This window comes from Ctenopharyngodon idella, chromosome 23, assembly GCF_019924925.1.
Source record: "Ctenopharyngodon idella isolate HZGC_01 chromosome 23, HZGC01, whole genome shotgun sequence".
Lineage (NCBI taxonomy): Eukaryota > Metazoa > Chordata > Actinopteri > Cypriniformes > Xenocyprididae > Ctenopharyngodon > Ctenopharyngodon idella.
The window spans coordinates 17038223-17049875 of record NC_067242.1 but is presented as its reverse complement, the minus strand read 5'-3'; positions in this window follow the sequence as shown (position 1 = coordinate 17049875).

Genomic DNA, 11653 nt, shown 5'->3' with positions numbered 1-11653 from the left:
TCGCTCCCACAGTTCTCAGCTTCGCCCAACTCATCAAAATGTTAATTACATACAGTTCATTTACATAAACATCACATTCAGATCTTGGTTAAATGTTAGATAGCAAATAACACATGCTATTATAACTATCAAAGAGACTGTCATTACATACTTGCATGTATATAATCAAACAACATACAATATATATGGTCTTAAAAGCCCATCCTCAACCTAACCACAGGCTCTACTCTTCACCACAGTGGTAATCCTACAAAACTAACATAACAGAACCCCCGTAAATCCCAACATAACACAACATTAAACATTAACTTATGTCTCCTTATGTTAATCTTGTGCAAAAACACACAAAATAACACTTAATTTCAGCATTTATTTATACAGTCTGACGTAATGCATGCTGGGAATTAGAAATCTGCTGCAACTCAATCATATTAAGTTCAGCATACTACAATGAAGTTTTGAGTTCATGCAACTTTTTTCTATTAAGTACAATAAACTTTTATTGTTATTTGAGTGAAACAAACTCATTTCATTTAATGAATTTTACTGTTTGGCTCTACAGTGAGATTTTCTGCAGTGTACTACACTCTTATCAGCTGAAAGAAAGCATGTTCAAATTAGCCGAAGAATTTATCAAACAAACACTCAAGTGTTAGTGGATGTGTAGAACTTTTTGAATGGCAGCCAACTATACAGATTCTTCTACTAAATCCCTCTATAATCAGGTTATGAAAGGCCATTTAAAGGTCAGGGCGGGTGAAGGGAAAAGTGTACAGTTGTTCTGGTAGGTTGAACCTTTAGATCAGCTGACAAAAAGAGAGATGGCAGAGACCGTGTCTTGATTCTATTGAAGAGAGAGGGAAAACAGCGAGCCATCACATGTGACACCATGTGAGTCTGGCTCCAGCACAGACAGCGAGGGAGCATGAGACAGCCAGGCTGAGACAGTGAAAGAGAGAGTTCTGCTTTATGTAAGGGTCTGCTGTGAGAGGCTGGATGTTTGGAGGACTCACATGCTGATGTTGTGGTCTCTACTAACCAGGCTGACTGTGGGATGGCCCTTTCTCCTCCCCGTCCCCTCCTCTTCCTGCCTCTGCTCCCTGCTTAACCCCTGGCACTCGAAAATGCAGCTGGGACAGGGTGTGTGTGCGCGGGCGTGCATATTTGTGTGTGTATATCACTGTTGGGGAAGCTACAAAACTGTGCCCATTTGAAAAAGTAGTGCTACAGGTTACTAAAGAAAATGATCTAAGAGATTTAAGGCAACAATACATAGAGGTACCCTAAATAACTGATAAAACCAGAAAACACCCAAATATTAACCCCCATTTGAAAAAATAGGGATAAACAGCACCATAATAAATATTTAATTCAGTTAGTAATTTTAATACTTCAACAAATTCAGCTTGTTTTAGACAGAAATCAACAGTACAAACAAATTTAGGAGATGAGTATGCATTTGTTTGCTCAGCTGTAAAGTTGTGCGCGCAAAATATAATATTGATATAAAAATTAGCAATTTAGTCTTTTGTCATGCTACACAGCTACACTGTAAAAAGTGATCAGTTGATTTAACTTAAAAAAGGGAAGAAACCCATTGCCTTAAAATTAAGTAAATAAACTTAATAAACATGGGTAATTGAAAAAATTAAGTTATGTGAACTTGACAATTCCACATAACTTTTTTATTTTCAATTACGCCTGAAGTTTATTTACTTAATAATTGACCGTTCGCAAAGACGCTAAGTCTGACAAGCCATGCCAATCTCTCACCACACATCATGTTCTCATGCAGTGAAAAATACATCGCGGAGCAAAGAGGACACTAACAACGCGTCGACAGACAAGACAGAGCAGGTTACTTTTGATATGAAAGTCTCAAATTTTGTCATTTTTAAAGAAATTTAAACAATAAATACCGTTTTGTGGCTCTTTAATGTGTCGTGACAGATTGCTGTAGTTCAAGCGGCTCGTGAACCGATCATCTCTTCCTACTAGTTCATTTATAGCATTAAATAAACACGAATGAACATCATAAGAAATGTTGTTTCAATCGTGGAAAGACGTCAGCACACACCATTTTTCAAGTTCAAGTCCACCTACGTTAATCTGTTAACTCCCCTGACTGCTTTGTTGGACAAAATGGCGGATTTGGCGTTATGATTGGTTAGATCGCCTGTCAATCAAACTCATGGCGAAGGGTCAATTTTAAGGCAACAGGTTTCCTCACTTTTTTAAGTTAAGTCAACAAGTACACTTTCTTATTAGAAATAGTAGCTCTGGAAAAGCTACACTTGAAAACAGTCGAGCTTCTGACAAACTGCTGAAACTAAGTCATGTTAGCATTAGCAATGTCTCTACTTTTAGTTATTTACTCTCCAACAATGATATTTTTGTGTGTGTGAGTGGCGGAAAGATCTGAGACTCCGACTTTGCATTAAGAATTGAAAAAGAATCAGCCTGTGTCCAGTTGGCCTCCACCCTCCTCACTCACACATACACACACACTCTGACACACACCCTTTCTGAACCCCAGTCTTCCCCCTCACCAGCGCAGGCAGCTGGCAAAACACAAAGAGAAGAAGTGTGCAACTGGTGCGATAAAGCCGGGAACATCTTGTCATGTCGTCGTCAGCAGAACACATTCTCCACACAATAAATCCTCACGCGCCGTGTTCTGCCCCTCCACCCCCTCTTAAAGATCACTACTGGAGACCCTCCCGACTCTTTCACATTCACGAGACGGTCCAACACAGCCTTTTAGAGTCACAAAGAGACAAAAAAAGCTCCATTCACTACCCCCCTCTGCATCTTTCTTGGTATCTCACACAAGGACCATATATAGGGAAGGGAGTGAATTGTGCCCCCCAAATCATGTGGTTTTTCGATGTCATTTTTTTTTTTTTTTAATTGACAAAATTCAAAAGGATTTAGTTTTTAGTTAAACTTTACTGGCAAGCTCAGAAAAGGTGACCATAAAAAAAAAAAACACCATAAAAAGTACCATAGTCTATCTCAGTGGATCTCAAACTTTTTGACTTCAAGGCCACAACAATACACAGAGTAAAAATGTGTAGAAAATTGTACCTTTAGGGGTACAACAGCTTGTCACTGGGAAAGTACCCTTAAAAGGACATCTTTGTGCCTTTTTACCATTAAAAGGTTCAAGTAGTAGCCTACCTTAAGGTACATATTATACTCTAATGTACTAATATGCACCTTTTAGGGGTAAAAAAAAAAAGGTACAAAGTTGTCCTTTTAAGGTTACTCAACCCGATCTCACTGCAATTCGTACGTATTTTACAAGGTTAATTCGTATGAATGCGTACGACCTCACTCATACAAATTTGTACGTTTTTTGCTAAATAGTACATAATTTATGAGTTGCCGAATTCGTATGAATTCGTACGAATGACCTACCCCTAACCCCGTCCCTAAACCTACCCATCACAGGGGTTTAGACAAATCGTATGAATTTGTACGAATTAGCCACTTCGTAAAATACATACAAATTGGTCGTGAGATAGCATTGGGTTACATGCTAACCACATGCGTTGGGTTACATGTTAATCACATGCGCGCCGAACCAACGATTTAACCATCATAAATTGAAAGTTTATCATTTGGACGTGTTTTGTCTCACCAATTAACACATTCAAACGATTTTAAAAGCGGAAGAAGAGGCAAAAATCGGGACTCGCGAGCTGTTATCTGTGCCACACCCAAAGCGAGAGAGGCGTGTTTCAGACAGCGCTCGAACACCGAATTGATTCCTCTTTCGCGTTTACTTTCGCTTGAATGGATACATACACACAAAATTATGTCAAAATACCTGTCTCGGCAAGTATTCTCTCGGTTATGTCATTGGCGAACAGTTGAGAAAGAAACCGGATGTGTGTCAGTATATTCAGTCCGTCTTAAAGTGACAGCAGCCTAATATTCTTGCTGTTGTCTGTGTCATTAATGTTAATAAAATAAAATAAAACATCATTATCATCACATACCATGTTCGAGAGAAAAGAAGATAGTAAGGAGAGCAAAGTGTGAGTACCAAGCAACATCTCCAGGTGCTCCCTTGAGAACCAGACCAAAAAAAGTTATGTGTGCCCCTGGTTATAAAAAATAACCACAACACTAATAAATATCTTGATTTTTAGTTGTTTTAATTTACTTTAATGCTTGTTTTGTCTTATTTTAAATAATTTTAAGTCACCTTGAAGCCTGTGGGCCCTGGCCCCCTGGTTGAGAACCACTAGTCTATATGACTTGTGTGCTAAGTCTTCTGAAGTCACACAACAGCTAGTTAACATGATTTTTATGGAATATTGCTCAGCCCTATATTATTTCTCGTCTGAGAAGCCATTTCACTCAGGGAAGAAAAGATGATCACAACTTCTGTTTCAGGCCGACTTTAACATCATTATTAGCTGAAAATCTTTCTCTCTGCCATAACTTTCACATATTTGTGTGAATCAATGGCATTCGGCCTCACAGATGTCAGATGCCTTCACAATGCATCTTCATATTTGTTATGTGAATGAGATTTGAGAGCTGTAGATGAGAGGGTAAGATTATCAGCATATTAAACTTTGTTCTTTTTCACACAAAAGGTGTTGTATGTCTTCAGAAAATTTGAAATATTGCTCAGAATTCATTTAGACCAAATTTACAATAGTTTCTTACAATTTTGTGCTTTTTTGGAGTTTGGTAGTAAAAAAAAAAAACACTATTTTCATCACATGCCAATGAAAGCACAATGAATTATCTTCTTTTGTGTTCAGTGAAGAATTGATTTACTCTATTTTGATCGCTTCCGTAGACATAAGTGTTTATATCCGAATTATAAACTTTTATCCCAGTTCTTATATATTCATGATAATATGAATATTTGTAACACAAAAATAATGATAATGTTTGTGAAGCGATTTCATACTTGACAACTGCTCTCTCTGGCTCAGATGCAGGTGTGATTTGGTTAAAGGTTTCATAGACACTGGTGAATCATTGGAATTTAGGAATGAGATCATGTGGGCGTTTAAAATGCGATCGCAATCTTTTAACGATTAATCATTCAGCTCTAACATGAGGGTTAGTAAATGATGACAGAATTTACATTTTTCTGAATAACTATTCCTTGAGATAGAGATCCATATCAGTTAAAGTTATATTAGAGCTTTTGAAAAAAATTTATCAGTGACAACATTGGAAATTATTTATACATTTTATAATTTATCAGTAACAATACTGGAATTTATACTTTTTTAATTTATCGGTAACAAAATTGCAAATGTATACATTTTTAAATTTATCAGTATTAATATTGGATCTTTAATTGTGTATGCTCATTTACATATTTTGACATTTAGCATTTAAAATTTGACATTATCTAACATTCACTTAAAATACATTTTTAAAAACACAATTTAATAACTCCGTTAAATGTAATCATTATAGTATACATTTTATACTGTATACTATAATGTTGTGATGCCTAAATTCAGGTTTTGCAAAGGTTTTAAAATCGGGTATAACACGAAAATAATTATCAGCTTATAAGTAATCCACCAGAATTTTGATATCGGTGCATCCCTACTGTTAAAGCATTATTAATAAAAGTTACAGAACTGAATCTGTTCTAGAACAGGTTCCCAGGCCTATCAGAGACAGCGAGACATCAGGACAGAGAGTGAGCACTCTGTGCTAGAGGGTTGCAGCGTGTTCCGGAGCGTCGGGCGCTGGGAGACCTGTTCTATGAATCCTCTGAGGACATCGGTGCAAAGTCTGCCGCTGTCTGACTGTTCCCATGGCAACGGCCAGGTGAGCAGACAGGCTAGAGAACACGGTGGGAACATGTGACTCTCTCCACATGCTCAGACACACAGACAGACGTGCTTACAGATCTGTCTCTCAAAAGTGTGTGTCAGTTACACACACTCTACAGCTCTGAACAAAAACACCAAGCTCTCTCACAAAATAAAAGCACACCTAAATAACATAGTGAGAACAGTTTACTACTGGCGTGTGCATGTGCAAATGTCTTGTAATTTAAAATGTGCACACACAGCGTTTCTGTGACTGCTAACTAACGTTCACAAAGGCGAGGCGGCGTTTCCTACATTAGCTTGGATGGAAAGACAGTGAGAGAGAGGGAAAGAGGAGAGGCGGGGACATCTGCCTGGGGACTGGAACTCAGAGGTGTCATGAAGTCTGAACATCATGTAACGAACAGAACTCTGATGGCAAAGAGAGAGTGGGAGAAAGAGAGAGAGGACAAGAGGATAATTAGCTACTGTGAAAAAAAAAACAGTCCTTGGCTACCGTGATGAGTTCTTCCTCACCCAGTGCTTCCTATAACAAAGGAGCCAAAGAATAGATATTTCTCAGGCTTATCTCACAGCAAAGATATTAATAATAATTTGAAATATTACAAAAAAGCCAGAAAATAGCTTTTCTGTTAACAGAAATCAAATAAAAAATCCTAAACTGAAACTATAAACAAGCACTACAATAGGAATGAATAATAAATAGAAAAAAGGAGAAAATTATTTCAGATTTTGTATTATCAATCAATGTTGGAATATCGGGAGCCAGTTGCACTACCAAACACCTGAACATGAAACCTAAAATTGACAAGATGTGGTTAGCCAGCATGCAACTCTGAAAGTAATGCTGTTAACTATGTGAATCATTACAAATTTGTGTCTTGTTTAAATGTAAAACACTTTATGTAATTTTATATACAACAAGTAGATCTACAGTTGCAAGAAAAAGTATGTGAACCACTTGCAGAATCTGTGAAAATGTGCAAAATTTTAACAAAATTAGAGAGATCATACAAAATGCATGTTATTTTTTATTTAGTACTGTCCTGAGTAAGATATTTTACATAAAAGATGTTTACATATAATCCACAAGACAAAACAATAGCTGTATTTATTAAAATGACCCAGTTCAAAAGTTTGTGAACCATTGATTCTTAATACTGTGTGTGGTTACCTGGATGATCTACGACTGTTTTTTTTTTTTTTTGTTGTGTGATGGTTGTTCATGAGTCCCTTGTTTGTCCTGAGCAGTTAAACTGAGCTCTGTTCTTCAGAAAAAATCTCCAGGTCCTGCAGATTCTTCAGTTTTTCACCATCTTTTGCATATTTGAACCCTTTACAACAGTGACTGAATGATTTTGAGATCCATCTTTTCACATAGAGGACAACTGAGGGACTCAAACACAACTATTAAAAAAGGTTCAAACATTGACTGATGCTTCAGAAGGAAACACGATGCATTAAGAGTCGGGGGGTGAAAACTTTTGAACAGGATGAAGAGGTCCAAATTTTTCTTATTTCGCTTGAATATCATTTTTTTTCATTTAGTACTGCCCTTCAGAAGCAACAGAAAATACTTGCATGTTTCCTGGAAGACAAATTAAATACAATTTACCTTGATCTTCAAATTCCAAATGTTTTCACCCCCCGTCTATTAATGCATCATGTTTTTTTCTGGAGCATCAGTGCATGTTTGAACCTTTTTTAATAGTTGTGTTTGAGTCCTTCAGTTGTCCTCAGTGTGAAAAGATGGATCTCAAAATCATTCAGTCACTGCTGGAAAGGGTTCAAATATGCAAAAAATGCTGGAAAACTGAAGAATCTGCAGGACCTGGAGATTTTTTCTGAAGAACAGAGCTCAGTTTAACTGCTCAGGACAAACAAGGGACTCATGAACAACCATCACAAAACAAAAAACAGTCGTAGATCATCCAGGTAACCACACACAGTATTAAGAATCAATGGTTCACATACTTATGAATGGGGTTATTTTAATAAATTCAGCTATTTTTTTGTCTTGTGGATTATATGTAAACATCTTTTATGTAAAATATCTTACTCAGGACAGTACTAAATAAAAAATAACATGCATTTTGTATTATCTCCCTTATTTTGTTAAAATTATTAACATTTTCACAGATTCTGCAAGTGGTTCACATACTTTTTCTTGCAACTGTATATTTAAAAGTTTGCAACATTCTTGGCAACATCAATGTTTATAAACAGAGAGAGAGAGAGATGATTTTGAGATCCATCTTTTCACACTGAGGACACCTGAGTGTCATACACAACAATTACAGAAGGTGAAAACATTTAGACCCAGGGGGTGTAATTTTTACAGTATGATAATGCGTAATTTGTTTCTAATTCTGTTTAAAGATCTTTTTTTTTTCTTTTCTTTTTTTTTTCATTTAGTGCTGCCCTACAGAATCTACAGTTATTTACAGGTTTCCCAGAAAACAAAATAAGTACAATTTTTCCTGATTATCAAATTTAAAAAGTTTTATCCCTCCGGCTCCTAATGCATCACGTTGCCTTCTTGTGCATCGGTGAATGTTTTCACCTTTTTTATTAGCTGTATATGAGTCCCTCAATTGTCCTCGGTGTGAAAAGATGAATCTCAAAATCATACAGTCGCTGTAGGAAAGGGCTGAAATATACAAAAGATGCTAGAAAACCAAAGAATGTGGAGGAATCCTGCAAAGAATCCTGGAGGATTTTCCTGAAGGACAGTTAAAGGATTAGTTCACTTTAAAATGAAAATTACCCCAAGCTTTACTCATCCTCAAGCCATCCTAGATGTATGTGACTTTCTTCTTTCTGATGAACACAATCGGAGATATATTAATAAATATCCTGACGCATCCGAGCTTTATAATGGCAGTGAACGGAGCCAACGAGTATGAGCTGAAGAAAGTGTATCCATCCAAAGCAAAACGTACTCCACACGTACTCTAGCTTCCGCCAGACCGCCTTCCGTATTCAACTTAGAAAGAAAGCTTTTTCCGTAAAATTGAATCCGGAAGGCGTAGGATGTAGCGTAAGCATTTTGAATTTCGAGAGGCATTACACTTTCTTTATAAGTTGAATACGGAAGTCGGTCTGACAGAAGCTAGATATTTTACTTTATAACTTGTTAAATATGGATATTTTTCTTACACAAACACATCACTTCACTTTTATTAACCCCCCGGAGCCGTGTGGAGTACATTTATGATGGATGGAGGCACTTTCTTGAGCTTTATACTCGTTGGTCCCGTTCACTGCCATTATAAAGATTAGATGTATCAGGATATTTTTTTAATATAACTCCGACTGTGTTCATCTGAAAGAAGAAATTAATATACTGTACACCTATGGCTTGAGGGTGAGTAAAGCTTGGGGTAATTTTCATTTTAAAGTGAACTAATCCTTTAAACTGCTCAGGACAAACAAGGAACTTGTGAACAACCATCACAAAAAAAAAAAAAAACAGTTGTTGATTATCCAGGTAACAATACACAGTTCTAATATTTAAGGGTATGTAAACTTTTGAACTGGTTCATTTGTGTAAATTCAGCTATATTTTATTTTGTCTTGTGGACTATACTGTATGTAAATGTCTGTTATTTTAATGATCCCTTATTTTGTTAGCTGCCATGGACACCACAAACTTTGGCATATAGAGTTACTAGTTATATCACACAAGATCTGCATCCAGTCCGTGTTGCTGAATCATAAATGCAGCAGAGATGCAGTGCAATGGCAGTTTTTAGTGAGTTTATTGCTAAAGGCACATTTCTATTATATTTCATCATCAGCAAGTACTGCAGTAGACTGTTGTTATAGGTTTGACAATTACAATAAGTATGGTGCAGATTCTGATAAACCTAAAACAACAATAAATCTAAAAATAAAACCTAAAAATAATATATAAATAACCACAAAAAAAGAAAAGAAATAAAAAGCACAAAAAAAAAGAAATAACCTTTTCACACATATAATAACTCCCACAGTTTATAGAAGCAAATGACCAAATTAATGCAAAGGCGCAATTCTGCTTGTAAGGTTTCATTCAACTTAACAGCGAGACAAACTACATGCAATGAGTTCAAAATCATCCATCATTATTTCAGCCCGTCAGCAAGTGTCAGATTGTCGTAAGCTAGTGGCTCACGCGTGGCTATTTAATTCATAATGAATGACGTGCTGAATGTGTATCTCCGCTCCGCATTATTTATTGATAGAATTCTCTTAGCGTCTGCTACCATAACTGGTATGCTGAAATGCACTTGCAGTAGCTCTGGGGTCAGAGAACAGCACAGCTCTCACTCTCGGCTTAGGTTTCAAAGACACATGTGGCTCAGGAAATCCCATCGGATCTGCTGTACAGCCACTTGAGAGCCCCTGCAGCTCGGCAGGGTGACTGTGACTATTTCAAAGCCCAGGGTCCATTATTGGCCCGTGATAGAGACGAATTTCACTGAAGGCCACTGGAAGCAGGGGGCCGTCCACTTTTAGAGCTGCAGGCCGTGGTATATAAGGACATGTTTGCAAATACAGTCACCAGGGTACATTGGAAGGGTATTTTTAGAAGAACTTTAATACGTGTCCCAAATTAGCAAGGGGAAAAATATAACCCATAATATGATTCCCTCCAGATATGAGCATGAACCCTAGTTTATGACATCATCCAGTGCTCAAAGAAAGACCCTGCCTTATAGAGAAAAAGGCATGAATTTGATGTACCTGTGAGGGCAACCTAATCATTAACTAATTTTTGTAGAGTTGGTTAGAAAGTAGAGGGATTCACAGGTTGTTATGGATGATAAAAGTTCAATACAGTAGTTCAACCAAAAATGAAAATTCTGTCATCATTTACTCACCCTCATGTCATTCCTAAGTGACTCTCTTTTTTTTCTGTGGAACACAAAAGGAAAAATTCTGAATCACATAGTGATCACTGTTAGAAATTAATTTGGAGTTTTCAAGCTTCAAAAGAGTGCAAAAGCACCATATCAAATATGGTCCATACGACTATATTTCATGTCTTTTAAACCCAACTTGCTTTGTGTGAGCCAGAACAGACCGATTCACTGATTGTCTTCTACTGCATTGAGTTTTTAACCACTGCAAACAAATGTTGAACTGAGCTGAACCTGAGTCAGTAAGACCTAATCATCTGTGCGTGGAACGCACTGACTCAGTGAACCGAATCATTCAATCAATAAGTAGAACTTAAATCTGTAGCACCTAATCATAGAGTCAGTGTGTTGAACTCAAGTCAGTGGACTGAATCATTCAGTCAGTCAGTTGAACTCAAATCAGTAGCACCAAACAATTCAGTCAGTGAGTTGAACTCAAATGAGTAGCACCAAACAATTCAGTCAGTGAGTTGAACTCAAATGAGTAGCACCAAACAATTCAGTCAGTGAGTTGAACTCAAGTCAGTGGACCGAATCGTTCAGTCAGTGAGTTGAACTCAAATCAGTGGACCGAATCATTCAGTCAGTGAGTTGAACTCAAGTCAGTGGACCGAATCATTCAGTCAGTGAGTTGAACTCAAATCAGTGGACCGAATCATTCAGTCAGTGAGTTGAACTCAAATGAGTAGCACCAAACAATTCAGTCAGCGAGCTGAACTCAAGTCAGTGGGACCAAATCATTGAGTCAGTGAGTTGATTTAGTCAATGGGACAAAATCATTGAGTCAATGCACTGAATTAGAGTCAAAGTGATCGAATCATTGAGTCAATGAGTTGAACTCAAGTCAGTGAGACCAAATCAGTGAGTCAGTGAGTTAAGCCCAAATCAGTGAGAGAGTTGATTTAGAGTCAATGGGACAAAATCAGC